Source organism: Leucoraja erinacea, chromosome 28, assembly GCF_028641065.1.
Source record: "Leucoraja erinacea ecotype New England chromosome 28, Leri_hhj_1, whole genome shotgun sequence".
Taxonomy (NCBI): domain Eukaryota; kingdom Metazoa; phylum Chordata; class Chondrichthyes; order Rajiformes; family Rajidae; genus Leucoraja; species Leucoraja erinaceus.
The window spans coordinates 31,394,047-31,410,503 of record NC_073404.1 but is presented as its reverse complement, the minus strand read 5'-3'; the positions used below and the strand labels follow the sequence as shown (position 1 = coordinate 31,410,503).

Below are 16,457 nucleotides of genomic sequence, written 5' to 3'. Positions count from 1 at the left end.
CTCCCTCACACACTCGTCCCTCACACACACTCGCCCCTCACACACTCGCCCCTCTCCACCCCCTCCCCCCGGGACAGAACATGGACAACAGTCGGTGTGTGGGTGGGGGGGAGGCCCTTCTGTCGTTACACTCACACACACACTCTCTCTCTCTCACACTCACTCCCCCTCTCACTCACACACTCCTCACACTCGCCCCCTCTCACACTCACTCCACTCCCTCACACACACAATCACTCCTCACTCGCCTCTCACACACTCACTCCTCACACTCGCCCCTCTCACACTCACTCCTCACACTCGCCCCTCACACACTCACTCCTATCTCCCTCACACACTCACACTCGCACACTCACCCCTCTCACACTCGCCCCCTCACACTCACTCCACACACTCGCCCCACACACACTCACTCCTATCTCCCTCACACACTCACTCCTCACACTCGCCCCTCTCACACTCACTCCTATCTCCCTCACACACTCACTCCTCACACTCGCCCCTCTCACACTCGCCCCTCACACTCACTCCTATCTCCCTCCTCCCCTCTGTAAGGGTGGCCGCGCTGTGTGAGTCTCTGCTCCTTCCATGACACGGTGGTGGCGAGAGGAGGACATTTAATTTGCAGCCCGCTCTCTTTCCCTCTCCCTCGTCCCCTGTAACTTCGACAGAGGGCAACACAGAAATCTCTCTTCCTTCCCCCTCCCTCCCTCTCCCGTGTCTCTGTGCTGAGCCGCGCTGCCGCTGCCTCTCCCCCTCTGCTCTGCTCTGCTCTGACTGCAGTGCTGTGCGGGCTTGCGTACATCCGTCATGTCTGTTTGTCAGAGAGGGGAGAGGCACACAAAAAAAACACATTGGGAGGATAAAGAAAGGCTTTATTAGCAGGGCTTGGAAGCAAAGAATGCTCACCCTCCGCTCTGGAAATTATCAACGTGCACACCTTCCGACCGTTTGCAAAGGATCACCCTGTCTATTTATCTGTTTTTTCAAAGGTTGGTGTTTACGGTGTTTTTTTTAGAAGAGGTTTTTTTTTCACTGGGGTCCACTCCCTCTTTTTTTTGGATCCGTGTAAATAATTCGACTCGTTAAAAAAAAAGAAAGATTCCTGTTTACCCCTCCCTTCATGCTGGCAATTGCTAACATTGATGAATGTCGCGTTACATTGCAAACCTGATTTGGGGGAAAAAAACCCATATGGGGTGGAGTTAATTATGCTATATGAAATGAAGTGGCCACACTTCATGATGTCGGAGTGTAAAATTATTTAATATTTTAATAAATTGGATATTTGAGTAACCAGAGCAATGACTGTCATGAAATGTCCATTTTGTTAAAGAACTACCATGTATATTTGTAAATATATGATCGGGCTATGTAATCTGCAAATGTTAGAGGTGAAATAAAATAGTTATGTAAAGCAAATCTGCTGGAATACTCTTTGATTCAACTGTAATTTTGTATATTTATTGGTCATTGGATCACACTTACAAGTTGATTTGGAATTGTTTGTATTTTAATGTCAAGAGTGTCCAGAGAAAGTACAATATTTAAATGACTGTTTAAGGCCATAGGCAGGGATAATAAATTTGATTCAGAACATTTAGAAAATACTACGTTTCCTGACACCAACTCCCAAATTTTAATTTGGCTTCATCCATCTGAAGCTAGATAAACTTGATTTGATAAAATGAGGTTTTTGTCCAGATTTGGGGATGTATTTTTCATGTTTACGTGGGGATTATGTTGTGAGAAAGTAATAAGGTTGTGAATGTTTTTGTTGTTACCAGCTGATTAGTACAGAGATTTATTTTCACCGTCTGAACCCGCAAAGTGTTTATGCAGGCTGTGATAAATAAAATGACGATATGATTCTGGTGGGTTAATGTATTTAATCCTGTATTTAAGCTATTAAAGCCACAGTTAGCCATTATGGAAAGAATGAGTGAAAACCAGAATATATTTGTGTGTGGTGATTAATGTATGCCAAAGAATATTATGGTGGTGACATTCAGAGTTTTAAGATGCTGTTATTGGGGGGCTGCTTCAATTAGGTAACCGGAATGAGTTTGTATGATTTTTCTCAATGGGAATGTCCTTAATTTTTGTGGTCTGTCATCATAAGCCTGGACTACAGATGTAAATTTGTACAGTGTTTTGGCAGTTATTAAGCTTGAGGTTCTGAAATTATGGAATGTTTTTGCTGGCCAAAATGTTTCTAGCCACTCTTCTTTACCCATGAGAAGGCGATGGTGAGCTGCCCTATTAATTTACCATAGGCTGGTGGAGGTATTCCCCCAGACTTCTTGGGAAGGGAGTTCCAGGACTTGGAGCCAAGAGTGAAGGACCAGGATGGCACGTTGCTTGAGGGAGAACTTGTAAACTGTGGCATTCCTTTGCAACTGCTTCCTTTCTCCTTCTTAGCTGGTAAAGGGTGTAGATTTGCGAGACAGATTACCAATACTGGTGGACAGGATGCCAACCAAGCAGGGTGTTTTGATTACTTAAGTTTTTTGGGAAATTTGCTGTGAATTACGGTGCATAGTTCATACCCTCAAGAATCTTGCAACTTGGAAATTGGCACATGAAAGAATTTCCATTATGGAATCGCAGGAGTTGTTGGTGTGCCATTGTATGTAAGCATCAAGGTTCTTTGTTTGCAATCGAGAAATGCATTCGTTTAAAATATGAATGGAGTTTGGGTTAAATTACAGATTTTAAGCATTAATTGTTTTTGCTAAAAGTGTATGCAGTGATGTTTATCAACCTGTAAATTAATAATATTAGTTTGAATATGAATTGTAATCTTGAATTCCCAGTACTTTTTATGAATATGCAAGCATTTTGGTTTGGTTTGGTCTGCTCATTTATTTAAAACTATTTAACAAATAATTTAATATCTTGTGTCATCCATCCTGAAGTTATTGTTCAAATTTAAATAGTCATTTACCATTATTTTGGCATTGTACTTTACGAAGGATAAATTAAATGTTTGCACAAAATGCATATACTCACTGGTTACAGGATATTACATAACAGGTTTTCTAAATATTTTTGATAATTACTATTTTAGATTTTAAAGTTTATTTCCGTTTCCAATATCACAACAGTGACATATTTCTTAATTCTATTCTTTACTGAGTCTGCTATTACTTTAATGTTTGCAAATCAATTCTTGTGCTCTTTGTGAAATCTTTTCATAATTATATCTTGAGTACTGCATGAAGGAGAAGGGAAGAAAATTAGTTTGTGTCATGTTACTCAACTTCCATTAATACCCATTTGAGCCAGCCGAATATATTTACATTTGATGAAGGGTCTCGACCTGAAAAGTCACCCATTCCTTCTCTCCAGAGATGCTGCCTGACCCGCTGAGTTACTCCAGCATTTTGTGTCTCTTCAGTTTAAACCAGCATCTGTAGTTCCTTTCTACAATATATTTAACAATGTATTAGCGGATCTGGACTATAGACTGAAACAATAATTATTGCAAATGCTAAAACATATTTACAGAACAGTTTTATGAATGTAATTTGTAATGTTTGTTATGCAACCTATCTGCAGTAAATAGCTGATAAATATATTGTTGCCTCTGTATGTTGTACAGTGGTTGTATGGACGGGCTTCAAGTTGTATAATCGCTGACAAATCATTGTTCAGTAGTTCAAAATCATTTAAGAATGTAAATACATTTTTTTGTTTAGTTTAGTCACATGTACAGTGAAAAGCTTTTGTTGCATGCTAACCAGTCAGCAGAAAGACAATCCATGATTCCAATTGAGCCATTTACAGTGTACAGATACATGACAAGGGAATAACGTGTAGTGATCATAGTTAAAGTAAGAAATGTTGCTGTAGGAGTGGAGATTTGAGGGTGTGGAGGGATTGTAATATGTGATTGTACATCTGCTTCTGTGGCTAGCACACATAGTCGCCTGGGTTGGGTGCCATCTTGGACTATTATTATCATGATACAATAATATGTGACGAGATCATTCGTTTCTAATGCCCAATTTTTGAATATTCATTACATTGAAATACAGAAATATTTGCCAATGAGAAATGGGAAATACTCTAAAAATATATATGTTTAATGCCAATAGAAAAGTAGCTGCACTGATTCTCATTTACTTGTGGTTTTTCACATCTCAGTCTTGAGTCCTTTTCTTATTTTGTATTTTAAACCTTTCCTCTGCTCTGATTTTAATTGTCTTTGAGATTACATTATTGTCTTCTAGATGTGGTTATCTTGGGTGTTCATTGATGATGAATTGATAAAGGCATGGCATTTGCATCACTAAACTGTACGTGCAGTTCATTGTTTCAATTCCCAGTCTGTGGTAAATTAGCTGACCTCAGCAAGGTTAACAGTTTTGCCTCTATCTCCTCATTTACTCGTTTGGAGCTGTATGTGTGTGGGATGGGGCAGGGAGAAGGCACCGTTTTCCCTCTTACCACTATGCAGTAACTGCTGGGAATTGTGTGTATGTGGGTGTTATATGAAGATATGATCAGGCTTAGTAGTAATATAAAGAGTGACCATTTTTGGCTGCCACTACCATGGCAAAATGAGTGTAAAGGGGAAAACTAAACAAATCCTTCTGGTGATAAATTATGGGAAATATTAATATTTTTTTAAAATAGTGTTGTATGTTTGTGTATGTCAAGATTTGTGTATTCTTAGTTGAGCGATTTGTCAACAGAGTTTCCTCTGCTAGTCAAAAGGGTCAAGAATATTAAATAATATTAATCAAATGCTTGGAATCTGATCTTTTTCAGTAGTTCATTTTCAAACAATAGCTGTTTATGGATTTTTTTTTCAAGCCCAATTCTTAATACTATTTTATTTTTGCTCCAAAATTGGATGCTTGGAATGTTATGCTCAAAAATGTAGTAGTGTTTGTGCTTTGATATTTTAGTCCTTGTCCTGTCAGTTTTACAACATTCCTAAGAATGCACAGCATCTTGTGGACCTTGTATTGAACAGAAAGTTCAGTTTCCCTTGAGACTTGGATCAGATTATGAATTGCTGTGATCAAGATTAGTTGGGTTTGAGGTTGTGCAGTATTAGTTGTATCTTCTGTATTGATTATTAATTTGGGGAAAGTTAACGTTTGGTACTGTAAAAAACAGTTTTTTTTGGTAAATCTACAGTTCTGAATGATCTACTAGCACAGAGAGTTTATTTGCAACTTACGTTCAGGTTTTTGCATAGGCCCTTGCTCTTCCTATCGGTTTTATTTTATACATCACACTGGCTTATCAAATAAACGTACATCCTTTCATCCACAATGAAAGTCTCTTGCCAAAAGAGTGGCAAGTCAAAATAACATTCAATACCCAAATTATGTAAGTTAATACTAATGCTGAGCTGTGAAGGTATATTAGGCTATGTACATGCATGTACATAGCACTTAGTACATACCTGTAGCTTACACTGTGAAGGGTCTCGACCAGAAACGTCACCCATTCCTTTCCGCTAGAGATGCTGCCTGTCCTGCTGAGTTACTCCAGCATTTTGTGTCTACCTGTGGCTCACACTATGATTCTCAGCAGTTGAAGTGATGCATGTCAGTTTTTATGAAAATGTTATGTGGGCGGTTGAAAGCAAAGCGTCACGAGTAACTGCGGATGCTGGAATCTTGCATAGAGCACAAGGTGCTGGAGAAAGCCGCTGGATCGGACAGCATCTGGGAACGGAATAGGTCAACGGTGTTTTGAGTCGGCACCCTTCCTCCAGGGATGCTACCTGATCTGCTGAGTTACTCCAGCAGTTAGTATTATGTGGATGAAAGAAAGGGTTGGTTCAGACACGATAACTGAAGATTAGGATATATATAAGAAGTGAACATTGAGAAAATGAGCTGGATAGTCTATTCCAATGTTGCAACGTACGAGTAGGTCATGGGCTGCCAGTTCTTTGCCTTCCTGCTTCTTTCACTTTGTGACTTATCACCACCTCCTCAAAACTACAGTACATTTCTTGTCATTTCTTGCTTCTATTTGGTCACATCTGCCGTCGCACAAATTGTCAACATGCATTGAACCTGTGCTTCTTGTTGTTGTAAGATATTGGCTTCAATTGTTGATAGTGAGAAGGGTAGACTTGGGCTACAGAATTAATGATCAGTTGGTACATTGGACACGGTAACAGCAGATGGAATTTAAAGTGAAGAAGTGTGGGCCAAGGTAGGTTCTAGGGGCAAGGTAGGTTCCAATGAGAGTAGGTCATTTTCCGTGAACACTAGTCTACTAGGGAGTACTGGGGAACATTGGGCCTTTGATGTACTAGTCTAAATACCCAAAGTTGGAAGCACAGGTTGACAAGATGGTAAAGAAGGTGTAATAGATGCTTGCTTGCCTTAGCCGATGCACAGAGTTTAGCTGCCGAAAGACCTTGGTATAACCTTATTAAAGATTGGGAAGGTCATACCTGGAACAATGTGTGCAGTTCTGGTCACTACACAACAAGGAGAATGCAATTGCACCAGAGATTCACCAATATGTTTCCTGGGATGAAATGTTTCCGTTAAGATGGAGAGACTGGATTTGCTGGGTTTGTTTTCCGTCAGAGGTATATAAAATTATGGGAGCCATAGTTAGGATAGATAGGAAAAATACATTTCTCATAGTTATCATGGAGCATAAGTTTAATGTTAGGAGCAGGAGGTTTGGAGAAAATCAGCAGAAGAATCTTTATAGTGTCGAGCGTGGTTGAGAACTGGAATGCAATGTCTGAGAAGGTGGTGTAGGCAGGTACTTTGACCAGTTTTAAGAAGCATCAGGATGAATGCTTGAATCACCAAGGCATAGTAGAGTTGGGGCCAAGTGCTGGTCATTGGGATTAGTAAAGACAGAGTCTTGATAGTAGTTGGCATGGAAGTGGTAGGTTAAACCGGACTGCGTGATTATGTTGCAGGATATGTACCACCACCAAAACATTTCTGATGCCTTTGCTCCCTATGGTTTGACCAGCTTGCTATTCTTATTATTGCTGGCTTTTCATCCAGTTCTTGTATCTCCAAAAATGCAAATGTCCTAAAACTGACCAACTTACCTGTCATCTTTGTTTACATTGAAGTAATTTATTTATTTTCCTCAATTTGAGTAGAGAATCTTTTGTTACTCCTTGATCGTTCCTTCATCTCCCTTTTCATCGCTTTCCAATCGCTTTTACACCCTTTGACAAACTCATAGTTTTATTCCTTTTTCCTCTCCAGTGGTGACAAGGGCCTTCAGCTGCCTTCACCCTACTTTTGGAAAAACACTTTGTAAATTTTCTTGGCTTTCTTGCCTTCTTGGCTCAAAGGTAGTAATATAGCTAAAATTGGAAGATAATGGATTCAAGTCTAGGATGAGCACATCATTTAGGCTTGAACTTCATGGCGATAATCATCATTGCAGAAATTGTCTTTCATTTGAGTTAAATCAGAGCACCATTCCAACTGGAGATCTATTCCATGACACTATTCCAATTCCCTGGACCCTTAAGGTCATCTAGAATAGGCTACGACTTTGATGTTCAAGATATTTACCATTTCAGTCTAATGGGCAAAAGGTCAGTACCTATGAATGGGAAATATTTGGCATACTCCATGAATGAACAGTTTTTTTCCTGTCATTTACGCAAGTTATCATGTTGTCTGTAGTTGATACCAATGTAAAAGATTTGTGGAACATTTTCCAGGAAGAGTAGAGAATTTTCTCAGAGTTCTGTTTAATTTTGAAGGATTTATGTGATCATACTGTGAGTGAGATCTCCAGTCATAGAGTGATACAGTGTGGAAACAGGCCCCTCAACCCAACTTGGCCACACCAGCCAACATGTCACCGCTACACTAGTTCCACCTGCCTGTGTTTGGTCCAAATCCCTCCAAACCAGTCCTAACCATGTATCTGTCTAACTGTTTCTTAAATGTTGGGATAGTGCCTACCTCAACTACCTCCTCTGGCAGCTTGTTCCATACAATCACCACCCTTGGTGTGAACAAGTGTTGCCGTTTATATATTTTTAAATTAATTGAATTTGCTAAGCAGTACTTTCGAAGTCTCCTTGATCGGATGGGTAGTTATAAATCCATGATCTTTAGCTTTTAGATTGAGAAAATAAGAATCAGAATCTAACTTCAACTAATCTTCACTGACTTGATTTCTCTTTGGTATTGGGTGTTTGCTTTTATTTTGTTATGTGTCTTAAAACACTTTTACATTATAATCATGTAAGCATGGAAATGGGTATAAACATAGACTCCAAAAGCTGGAGTAACTCAGCGGGTCAGGCAGCATCGCTGGAGTAACTCAGCGGGTTGGACAGCGTCGCTGGAGAAAAGGAATAGGTGACGTCTCCAATCTAGAACGTCATCTATTCCTTCTCTCCAGAGATGCTGTCTGACCCGCTGAGTTACTCCAGTGTTTTGTGTCTATTTCAGTTTAAACCAACATCTGCAGTTCCTTCCTACCCATTGGGTAGAGATTGTTTTGCGTGGATGTGCTACGGGATTCTCGGCTTTGTTTGTTTGCTTACGATTATAAGGAGAGGAAAAAAACAAGAATGGAGGAGAGCATATCAAATATGTCTGACACATTCACAGTCTCTTCTCTCATCTGGAAAGAGGAGACATGAAGTAAAGGTATCATCATGTCCGTCAAGAAAGAAACAAGTCTGCCAGACATGATTACAAACGAAACATGGAAACATAGAAAATAGTTGCAGGAGTAGGCCATTCGGCCTTTCGAGCGTGCACCGCCATTCAATATGATCATGGCTGATCATCCAACTCGGTATCCTGTACTTGCCTTCTCTCCACACCCCCTGATCCCTTTAGCCACAAGGGCCACATCTAACTACCTCTTAAACTTCCTCCAACTGGTCCAGAACCAGAACGCAGCCGCTCGACTCATGACCCACACCAAATCCTGGCATCACATCTGGTGACCTTCTCTGTACTCCAGTCCTCAAACAACTTCACTGGCTTCCCATCTCCCACCGGATCACCTACAAAATCCTGGTCCTCACCTACAAAGCCCTCCACCATCTGCAGATACCCCCCATATCTCACTGACCCTCCTCTCCCCCTACCAACCCTCACGTTTGTCCCTCAGATCCACTCATCAGCTGGTCTCCTCTCTCCATCCACAAAAATAACCCCAACCTCCGCAGTTTTGGGGACAGAGCCTTCTCCAGGGCAGCTCCCCAGGCTCTAGGAACTCCCTCCCCCAACTGATCCGCAATTCCGTGGTACCCTCACCATCTTCCAGTCCCGCCTCAAGATCCATCTCTTCACCTCTGCCTATCCTTAGCCCCACGTCCCCCTCCCTTTTCATCTGTGCTTGAATTGCCTCATATTGTGTTTTGAATTGAATTCTGTCTTTAATTTGTGTACTATTGAAGTCACGTCACGTCTACTATTTATTTCATTCCGCTTACATGTTTTTCCTCTACTTGCTAAATTTTTGTAAGGTGTCCTTGAGACTCTTGAAAGGCGCCCATAAATAAAATGTATTATTATTATTATTACTTGTCTGCCACAAGAAAAGTCATAGCAAGGTACCTCCTCAGCCATTACTTCCCAGTGTCTCCCATGACTCTGCAGAGGTTTTAGTGGATAAGTCAGCTCGGGTCAGGCTGAGTTTATTCCACATAAGTATGATAATATATGTACAAGTAGGGTATGGTAGAGGTGCAGTGCAAACCTTGCTTATAGAAAGTATCAGTCACAGAAATTCACACAACACAAAAATATACACAAAATCTACAAGACAGTAACAAGAAATGACTGCAAAAAAATGAGTGCAAACAAAATGAGAAACTGCCAACTATTCATGCGAGATGTGGTCCATAGTATTCTGTTGCTGAGGTAGGATTAGAATTGTGCGGGTCAGTTCAAGAACCTGATCGCCATGAAAAAGGCAGAGAGTTTGATAGATTCTTGATTACGGGGAGAAGTGTGTAGGAAGGAACTGCAGATGCTGGTTTAAACCAAAGATAGGCACAAAAAGCTGGAGTAACTCAGTGGGACAGGCAGCATCTCTGAAGGACCGAATGGCCTAATTCTGCTTCTTTTGAACCTATGAACAGTGCCTCATGTAGATGCTTTTGATAGTGATGAGTACTGGGCTGTCCACCATTCTGCAGCCTCTTGTGTTGTAATTGCCATGCCAGGCCATGATGGTACCAGTCTGTATACTTCCAATATTGCATCTGTAGACGTTTGTTAGAATATTTGGTGACATGCCAATTCTCTCTTTACTACTGAGAAAGTAGAAACTGGGTACCAGCTGGGCCCAAAGCAAGTCATCTGAGATGTTAAACCCAGCAATTTGAAGATGCCAACTCTCTCCACTGCTGACCCACAAAGAAAATTGACATGTAGTCTTCCATCTTTTCCTTTTCAAAGACAATGATTAGTTCTTTGATTTTGTTGACATTTTGTTGTGGCACCCCTGGATCAGGTGTTCTATCTCTCTCCTAAATGCTGAATCATGACCACTGTGATTCGGCCAACAACAGTGTTGTCGGCGAATCTGTAAATGGCACTGGAGCCACACGGTCATGGGTGTAAATGGAGTAGAGCAGTGGGCTATGCACGAATCCTTGAGATGCACGTGTCTTGATGGTCAGTGAGGAGAAGGTTTTGTTACTGATCCGTATGATTTGAGATCTGCCGATGAGGAAGTCAAGGACCCAGTTGCAAAGTGAGGCTCGGAGCCCAGGTCCCGAAGCTTGGTGATGTGTTTGGAGGGGACGATTATGTTGAACACCAAGCTATCGTACATGAACAGCAGCCTGGGGTGTTCCTATTATCCAGTTGGTCCAGGGCAGAGTGGGGAGCCAGTGAGACATCTGCTGTTGCCCAGTTATGGCGATGGGCAAAGTGATGCTGGTCCAGATCATTTCTGAGCCAGGAGTTGAGTAGCACTATAAGCAACCATTATGTTAAGTGCTGCTGGATGGTGGGCATTGAAGCAGGACACCATACTCTTCTTGGACACTGATGATAGATGCCCTCTCAAGAAAAACTCAGTGAGTAGTGCCAACTAGCTGAACATGTAGTTATAAAAGTCTCCTATCTTGTCAGTTGCCAGAGAGAATGGAGAATTCTTCTGAGGTGTGGCTGCTACTAGATATTCAGTTACATGTATGCTGTGATTCTAGGTGGTAGTTTGCATGAGCTCACCCCAGCACAGGCTAGGGGTTCAATCGAGTCTGTTGCCATTGCCACATTCCTCTTCAGTTTTTCTCACTACAATATTCCACCTTACTTTCAATAAATTTCATACCGCAGTGGATGTCATTTATAGTCTGAAGGAGAAATTGTTTGACTTCTCTCATTTACACTCCAGGGCCAAAGTCACTTTAGTGTAGAAGAGGATAACTAATCTTGTAATAGAGCCACAAAATGCTGGAGTAACTCAGCTAGTCAGGCAGCATCTCTAGAGGGCACGAATAAGCCACATTCTGGGCCGGGACCTATCTTCGGACTGGGTTAAAATGGTTCTGCAATAAGAACGAAAAATTGCATGTTACAGACGCTTGAAGTTATTATTTATTTGAGAAAGCTGTCGTGATCAAAAATCATCATTTACATATCACATAACGTAGTCATGGATGCAAATGTATACAATTTATAGTTGAATGAATGCTAATTTAAGAATTTTTCATCCGTTTTCCGAATATTTACACTAATGTTGGTTTTCTGTAGTCTTTTTCTTTCCACTTGCAGAATTTGTAATTTGTGTTTTTGTGTGCTCTCGGAGCATGCACCTGTGCTGCTGCAAGTCAGATTTTAATTGTATCTGTACCTCTCTGTACGTGCATATTACAATCAACTTGCCTTGACCACTTCGACTTCTCCCAATTCTGTTAGTCCTTGCTGTCTCCTCCCCTTCCTCAGCTACCCCTGCAAGTAATGGTGCCTTTTGAATTCTCATCCCACCCTATCTTTACTTTCCTTGAAGCCGGCAGTAGGTTCAGAAAATAAAATGTCAGTAATACAGTTCTTTCCCTTATTTTCTTATTGTCCCCAAACGTTTCAGCCCCCAATCTCTCATCTGGTTATAGTTATTTGAATGAAGGCCTTCATGTTTCTAAGGGTTTAGGATTACGCAAATTTCAAAATGTGCCTATTTCCTTTTTCCATAGATGCTGCTAGCTGAACCGATGATCTTTAATCTCCAGCTTATGATTTTATGATTGTAACCTTCGATTCTCCAGATTTCTGCAGTTCCCTCTTTAACACTGGGTTATTACTCTACTCTAATTACTCTTCAGAAATATGCCTACCGCTGAAGAAGTTCTCCCCTCTTCTATTCCGGAGACAGTTTCACAAACCTCCTCTCTAACTGTCCCCCATCTGTGATCCCTCCTGCCCTCCAACTGTACATGAACATCGACTTCTCCCAATTCTGTTAGTCCTTGCTGTCTCCTCCCCTTCCTCAGCTCCCCTGCTGTCTCCTCCCACCCTCCAGCCTTCCGGCTACTCCTCCTTTTCCCTTTCTTGTCCCCACCCACCCCCACCCCTGATCAGTCTGAAGAAGGGTTTCGGCCCGAAACGTTGCCTATTTCCTTCGCTCCATAGATGCTGCTGCACCCGCTGAGTTTCTCCAGCTTTTCTGTGTGCCTTGACCACTTGTCTGGTCAGGAAATCTTCCATGTTTTAAAAATAATTGTAATGCTAAACGTTAGGGGCACGAAGAACTTCAAATAATGATCGTAAATTAAATACAGTCAACAAGTAATGGTGCCTTTTGAATTGTCATGTTTGGGATAGATATTAATTGTATAGAGTATCTTTACTTTCAAGGAATGAAGCATCTGTTGCCTTGGTCAGTGAGGTTCAGAAAATAAAATGTTCAGTAATACAGTTCTATTTTTACATTATTTTCTTATTTGTACGGACACAACATTTTTCAAACGTTTCAGCCCTATTTGGCCAATCTCTCATCTGGTTATAGTTATTTGAATGAAGGCCTTCATGTTTCTAATGTTTAGGATTACGCAATTATTTCAAAATGTGGCAGAATGCCTTTTTAGATAAGTGATCTACTAGCTGAACAGATGCAATATCTTTAATGTCCATTCAATTATGATTTTATACGGATTCTGGGGAAGTAAATTATACAGATTTTTATGGGCATGGGTAAGGTCAAGATGGGTTATTACTTTTCTCTAATTACTGTTGAGAAATTGGGTGACTTCGCTGTTGAAGGTACTCCCAAAATCTATTCAGTAGAGAGTTCCTTCACCAAGCAATGCAGTCGATTTGAGAGAAATCAAGGTACAGTCTGTTTTTGTGCGTAACTGTTCCTAGTTTTCGGTGCAGTGGAGATAGCTGGCGGGATAATGGAATATTCCTCCTGCTGTATGTTGCAAATCAGGAGGATTTCCGGTGCATCTGCGACCAGGTGCTGTACCTTACGGACCGTATTCACAAAGTGGGGCTGCTGCTGGATAACCTCTCTATTGTCCAACGGTGTGAGAGTGTCATAGATGGGAGTTACACTGAGGTGGTTATGCCTATGGTACAGGTAGAAAATAGATGTATAGACATCCCCTGAGGCTGTTCCCCTCGACACCAGGTATGCTCATTTGAATGCTGTTGTGGGGGAGGACCAGCCTGGAGGGGAAATGTCAGACAGAGCCATTTGTTAAGGGGATCGACAGTATGTTCTGTGGCAGCAAACAAGCCTCCAGGATAGTGTGTTGCCTCCCTGGTGCCAGGGTCCAGGATGTCTCTGAGACGTTGCGGAACCTTTGCAAGCGGGACGGTGAGCAGCTGAAAGTGCACGTGTCAGAATGCCTGGAGCACGTGGTTGAGATAGATACGATAGTGGCATTTAAGAGATTTTTGGAAAGGCTTAAGAATATACAACGAATGGAGTGATAAGCATCATGTACAGGTAAATAAAAGATAGACTTGGCACCATGTTTGGCACATACTTTATGGGCCCAAGGGCTTGTTCTTGTGCTTTATTGTTCTATGTTCTAAGTAGTAGGTGAGCTGCCTGAATCTGTTCATTGACCTTTTAGACAATGGAGGACACAGATTTGGAAAGACATTGGAAATGGCTTGGTGAATTGTGACCTTGGGATGTGCATCTTGTGAACAGTGCGCAGGGCTGCCCGTGTGCACTAGAATTGGGTGCGTGCATCTTGTGGCTTGATAGGTTGGGTTTTTGAGCATTGTTGCATCTGTTCATCATTCTACCATGGTCCTAATTAGACTTTGTGAACTCAGAAAGCCAGTCGTCATATAGCATGTTGGATGGGACTGGACTTTGCTGCCTTCCCCCACAGTGGGAACCATTGGCAAGTCAAATTTCACTACACCATTTGGGGTATGTGATAATAAATGTCCGTTGTATCCTTTGTACCTTTGTATCCTTTGTAGGTGTGACCTGCACAATTTGATTTCTGATCAATGCTGACCTAAGATGTCGGTTTGTGAAGGTATCTGAACTTCTTGTTTGAATCTTGGACAGGTCATCAGACTTAGTTGGAGATGGACGTTGCCTATCAAGTCAGGAATGTTTAATGTCCTATGCAACAGAACAATTAAATTCTTATTCACTGTAGCTTTACAGTAACATTAATGCAACACAACAACAAATAAATGTACAAAAACAATAATGGAAGAGATTTCAGTTACACTAGGTAACCAGACCAGGAAAGTGCAAGCCAAAGTGTGTAGTACAACTTATAAAAGTCCTTGGTAATTTATTGCTGAATATCCCTGGTAGTGATATGCAGTGTAGTTCAAGAGCCTGATGGTTGATGGGGAAAAAATGTTCTTGAATCTGGAGGTAATGGTTCTTCAGCTGCTCTACCACCTTCCTAATGGTAGCAGAACGATGAAGGTATGGCCAGGGTAGTGTAGCCTAAATATTACTTGCTGTTTATCACCACACATAAATAGTCCTGCTCTTGTGCATGCTGATATACACAGCTTTATTATCTGAGAAGTTGCAAATAGAATATCATATTGTGCCGTTAGCACGGAACATTATTACTTCTGGCCATGATTGGGCTTGGAGGATGGAGGGTGGGTCGTGGAGATTGAGAGAGACCATGGTTGAAGCAGTTTGTAGATGGTTTAGCCAAGGAACATGGCTTGAGGAACAACTTTAGCAAATCTAGAGCTGAGATGATTATCTTTCAACCACCTCTATTTGTCCTATTTATGAGGTCCGTATATATGTCCTCTTGATGATGAATCCACCCAGTGATACATGTTGACTTAATAAAGGCACACCATTTCTAAACAATGCTGTTTGGATGTCAAATAAAATGGAAATATCACTGACAGTTCTATCAAGCAGAGCCTACTCACTGATAAACAAATCACTGGACAGGTACATGGATAGGAAAGGCCTGAACAAGTGGGACTAGCTCAGTTAGGCAGCTTGGTCGGCATGATCAAGTCTGCGCTCTGTAACTCGTAATTGTATGGCACTAAGGTTCCAAAAGTACCACTTTACTTCAGACCTTATTTACAACCATGCTCCAAAGACAATAAGAGGGTGATTTCTTATTAACTGGTATAACCCTTTGTCCGCTGATACTATCACACCAGGGGTCCAAACACCAATGAGTGCAAGTTATCAATCTAAAATTTGGTGACAATGAATGCCTTGTAAGAGGTTACTCCCAAAGGATGGGTCAAATAGCCTTATTCAGCTCCTAGAACTTATGAAACAATTTACCAGGCACCTGAAGGCTTGGGTCCAGTAATGAAAGAGTCACTAACTCTAAGAATCAAAGCGATCCAACAGCTCGGTGGCAAGTAAGCGTTGATGATAAAGTGCTTTCAAGGCCATCGACAGCCCGAACACTAATGGGACTGCTCAGCTGAGAACCAAGAATAGAGCTGAACCTATCAAGGACAGCGAAGGAATCGGCACCTGCTGAAAGGAACAATTCCACAAACTCCTTGTCCATGACCCTAAATTCTTTATCATCATTTGAGATAACTATTGCTCTCAAAGGAATTTCATCTATTTATTTAGCAATGGAATAATATCAAAAAGAGAAATTGGAAGTATCAATTCAAAAACTGACACACTAAATTTGTTTCGATTTACTTGCAAAGAAATATGACCTGGATGAATTGTTTGCAACAATAACTAGAAGATACTGAACTGAAAAATCCATACATTTTGGGAAAGATGTTTTTCTTTATTGAGAACATTGCTGCTTTATTTCCTAAGCAGCTGTGTTTCAGTGATTTTGAAACCGTTATTTACGGCTTGCACATACTCTTCCTTGTGTGGCTTATGTCCTCAACTTAGTGACGGATATGGCATCTGTCACACAGATAAGAGTGAATGAGGAACTGAAAGAATATTAACAGTTTTGTCCAAAAAAATAATTGAAGAAATTAATGGCCCTGAAAGACAATATCCTCAGATTACAGAAATTAATTATCTGCAACCGAATGTTTAGCCAGAGATGCAGAGAAGAT

General features: G+C 41.1%; 1 protein-coding gene across 3 annotated transcripts in view; it reads left to right on the top strand.

The window, feature by feature from the left end:
• LOC129710879 (serine/threonine-protein kinase TAO1) overlaps nucleotides 1-16,457 on the top strand; it is a 102,397-nt gene that overhangs the window by 297 nt on the left and 85,643 nt on the right. Inside the window, exon 1 of one of the 3 annotated variants that reach the window (XM_055658175.1) lies at nucleotides 772-992. The exons of the other annotated variants lie outside the window; for them this stretch is intronic. The gene's annotated coding sequence lies outside the window, so the exon portion shown is untranslated. Of the gene's footprint in view, nucleotides 1-771; nucleotides 993-16,457 lie in introns of those variants that run through there. 3 annotated transcript variants of the gene reach the window in all.